The following is a 4214-nucleotide window of genomic DNA, read 5'->3' as shown; positions in this document are numbered from 1 at the left end:
GGGGGGGGGGGGAACGGGCGTTATGCTTCGATCTTCCTATACCTCCAATACCACCCGAACCGCCCCCTCCCCCCAAAATACATTGACCGCCCCTGCCGAAAAAAATCCGGGATACGCCTGTGTATCCATCTTCCGGGTCGGAATGGCGGAGTTCGAATTCCTCGGAGCCGCTCTCCAGAGTTCGTTAGAGAAATCGAGAAGTCCCCGCTCGCAGACGATTCAGACATAGGGAGAATTTCTGCTTCGAACACATCAGAGAGCTGCTTAGCGAAATATTCGAGGATAATTCCCCTAGTCGAGGTCTTCCGTATCTTCGCATGCTCCGGATGTCCCGACATTCCGAATGATGGTGTCCTCCTAGGCCTCATCGTGCTCGTCCAGGGGCTCTCCCTCGATCGGAATAGCTTGTTCCGGTCGGGAACAATGTCACGCGAGGAGCGCCCACGCGATTCGATTCGAACTCGGATCGTTGCTCTCGAACTCCTAAATCAAGGGCGCTTCGGTCGGACCGTGTTCTTTATTCCCTCTTTGGAGAGCTGGCCAGACCCGTGAACCAGAAAAGTCCAAATGGCGGTCGCTGGGAAGGCTTCACCGGCGAGCGGAAACTTTCAGACGTCATGATTTAGAACTGTGCAAGCGCATCTCGGCAATCGGCTCGAGAAGAAATCCAAGGCCAGAAAGTCGCGAGAAGGCCTCGGAATCTTTTCGAATCGCACGATCGCCTTTGATCAACTCGTCTTTCGGCTACGTCTTGCCATCGCCAACGACCGAAAGGAGGAAACAAAAGTCAAGGAGGGAATTTACATTTCATACGCTTCCCGCGATCGCTAAATATGGATTCCCCGACTGGAGAATAAGTGAGCGTCGGCTCGGCGACTGTATCCACAGAACTTTCTTTCAATATATAAAGTCATCCGGGAACTCAACTCCTGAAAAGGGCTGAGAGTTGCACTCATGCTGCTTAAAATATACACCATGACACCTCGGTATCGTTGCGGTTTCTCGTTCGACGGCAACTCTTCGAGCTGTGACCTCAGCCGGCGGATCCCACTCTGAAGAGCAAAAAATTGAGTCTGTCCACCTCAGTAAATGTCGTGGTACACCAGCTCCCGACTGCGGATTTAGACTACAGTGGGATCAAGCGCAGTAGCTCCATCGTTGAGCAGAGCGAGTCCCTGACTTTACCGGAAGAGCCTCCCCCGAGCGTCCGGCATTCCGTCCGGAGATATGCCGCAGATTGTGGCGAGGCGCTTCCACAGCGAGTCAGTCGAGTGGTCAGCGCGCCCGACCTTCATCGTTAGTTGGAGAGCTGACTTCCGATGCTGCGGTCAGTCGAGAGTCTCGGCGCCCGATTCCGAAATCCGACCGAGTTCGAATAGTCCTGCTCCGACAATTGTTTTCTCGCTGCCGCGGCTCCCGAAGATTTTGCGAGCTCAAATCGATTCCTTTCAACCCAATGGTTGAAGCTCGAATCTTTGCGGACAGGAAATCTCATTCGAAAAATATTTCGCATGTCTCACAGGGAGCTTTCAACGAGCTCGATCTATCATTCCCCACGGATTCACAAGAGGCTTCCCGGAAACTCGGGACATCGATGCGTTTGCCACGCATCTCGACGCGCGCAGACAGCCGCATTAGCTGCCAACGACCACTTGGTACGAAATTGTTATCGCAGGTGTGCTCACCAATTGCTTCTCAAGTGTCTCGCATAAATCATTGCGCAGCGCATCGCGAGTGCGTAGAGTACGGAGCTTGTTAGCGGCGCTGGGTTAGTTCGTGGCCAAGTTTGAAGGCATGTTGGCGTAATCGCTAACTCAGATTAATTCGACTCCCGTCGACAATTACCGCACTACGGAGCTGAGTGAGTGCGACCAAACGTAGGGAGGCTGGCTGAGGGTGATATGAATCGTACTTCAGAAAAAAACTACGGAGCTCTCTGATTGAGCGGAGTCGCGACTCCCGGCTCCCTGCTGGCGCTCAACGGAGGATTTTCGTCCCGGCCGGGAAAGTTCTTCTCTGGTCCAGAGCCGGATTCCAACCTGCCGAGAACCAGCGTCGGACCATGTTGGTGTCGCGTCGTCGCGTTATCCAACGCTGAGGGAAATTTTCGATGGAATCTTCTCAAGCAGATAAATAGTCCTAATGGCCTTTCACATACGCGCGTCTCAACCCCGAGCTCAAGTTAATAATTCTTGGCTCGCAACATTAGCGATGCTCCAACCGACAGCTCAAGAGAGAGGAGCTAGGTGGGTGATCCTTCACCGGTAGGTTCGCGAAGATCCTCGGGGGCGGCGTGACGCTGATTAGCTGAAAAGACCCCAGCAGTGAAAGTATCGACCGGCATCTTCTGCTCCCCGCTCCGAATAAAACACGCATCCTGCTAACAAGCGAGAAATATAAGGATCGGAATCTGATCGGAGCGGATCAAGAAAGCGGAAGAGCAAGCTCCCGATCGAGCCGGAAACCTGTGCTTCAGATGCGAAGAGACCCTGGATTTTCGTGGATTGGCTCGCGAACGGTAGCTACGCGGAGCCAGGATGGATAATATCTCTCGCTTCCGCGGCTCTCAAGAGCGATCGGAGCAACAGGGAGCTTTGCTCACCGGGAAAGACAAGAGGGAAACGAATGATCCATGGCTTCTTCCTCAGGGGGAAATATGATACCGCCTATTTGAACGAGTTTTTTCAGAAACTCCCGAGATCGAGTTTCTCCGGTTCGGCTATTCGCCAGTGGTTTTCGTTCGCTCAGCTCGATCATTCCCTACCGATGCGGAAAACCAGAACTTTCCACGGATAAATAACTTCTCCGGATCGTCCCTCTCCAGGCCTCTTAGGGCTCTATTCTTTCGGAAAGTACCGGTATTGCCTAGGGGAGTCATCGCATGATTATTTCAACAGGCATCGCAGAGAGAAGCTCTTGTCCTGACGTGGGCGGTTGCCCGAGCGGAACATTGTTCGAACCTACTTCGTGTCTCGTGGAGTCGGCGTCGTCGCCGCCACACAGGGGAACGGCTTTGATCGCCTATGATTTCCAGCAAGCTCATTCGATCGGTCAGAGTGAATCTGCGAGAACAACTCATTTCGAACGGAGATTCCATGGTGGGGTCTAAACACGGTCTTTTTTTGGCGTCATTTGGTGGAGAATTTCCGCTCTTGTCATCGGGTAAACCTTAACGTCTTCCCGATTCTTCCGAAAAACTGCTCATGTGAGACGAGCTCCCAGGCGGCTGAAGTCGGTCAACGGAACCGCCATAGGTGTCTGGATTTTCGGCTCGGAATCGAATAAGTGGTATCCCCAGCTTTACATTATTTGAAGGATCCGGGTCGAGGCTGATGTTTCCTGCCCATGTTGTCGCGGTCATACTTCCCTCGCATCGAGTCCGTCGGCTGCCGGCCTCAAGGAACATTCGGAGACCAACCGAATATTCGGAAGCGCTCCGTCTGATTGGATGTAACACAGCGAAACTCAATAAAGGAAGACGAATTGTCGATCGAAAAATTTCGCTCGAATGCAAGGCAAATCGACCTTCTCCGATGAAAAGGTCGGGAACCAATCGGCCGGGAGGAGAGATCGTATTCCTCTGTGCCAACCTGTGTTACCCTCTAAGCCTTCGTGCTTCCCACAGTACCGTCGAGCTCGAGAGTCGGACGAGGAAAGTAACGAAAGGCACTAGAGCTAGGGCAACACGACTGGTGATGGAAGTCGGCAAGCCTCCCTCCGTTTTTCCTCGTTCCGTCCGATGGGTGAGTGCAGACGGGAGCACTCATATATTCGAATTCAGCAGAACATTATTCTCGTCAAATCATCTGCGAAGTCTGTCGATGGCCTTCGTCCGTGGTCAGGACGGAGTATCCTGGAACGCTCACCGACTCGATATCGAATCGCTGCGAACATACACAGAAAACATAAATGAGAGAGAACCTAGCAGGACGTGAAGGAGCCCCGCATCGAGGTCTCTATGCTGCGACCACCTCGATTCAGGTTTTGTCCTCGAAGCTCTAACGGATATGAGGCTCAACCCGGAACAGGAGCACACATCTGACTATCAGCGGCCGCAGAGAGAAAAAAGTTTTGGAAACTTCAAGCAGCTCGAACTAAAGGTCTGACGACCTGTACGCTTCAGCCGCCATCTGCCAAATGCGCTTTTGATGAGATATTTCGATACTCGTTGTCAATAGAAAGCTTCAGCGCTTCATGTTCGATTCATTGGACAG

The sequence above is a fragment of the Galendromus occidentalis genome, unplaced genomic scaffold (genome assembly GCF_000255335.2).
Source record: "Galendromus occidentalis unplaced genomic scaffold, Mocc_1.1 scf7180000077284, whole genome shotgun sequence".
NCBI classification, from domain to species: domain Eukaryota; kingdom Metazoa; phylum Arthropoda; class Arachnida; order Mesostigmata; family Phytoseiidae; genus Galendromus; species Galendromus occidentalis.
The sequence above is the reverse complement of the archived record's forward strand: the minus strand, read 5'-3'. Positions refer to the sequence as shown.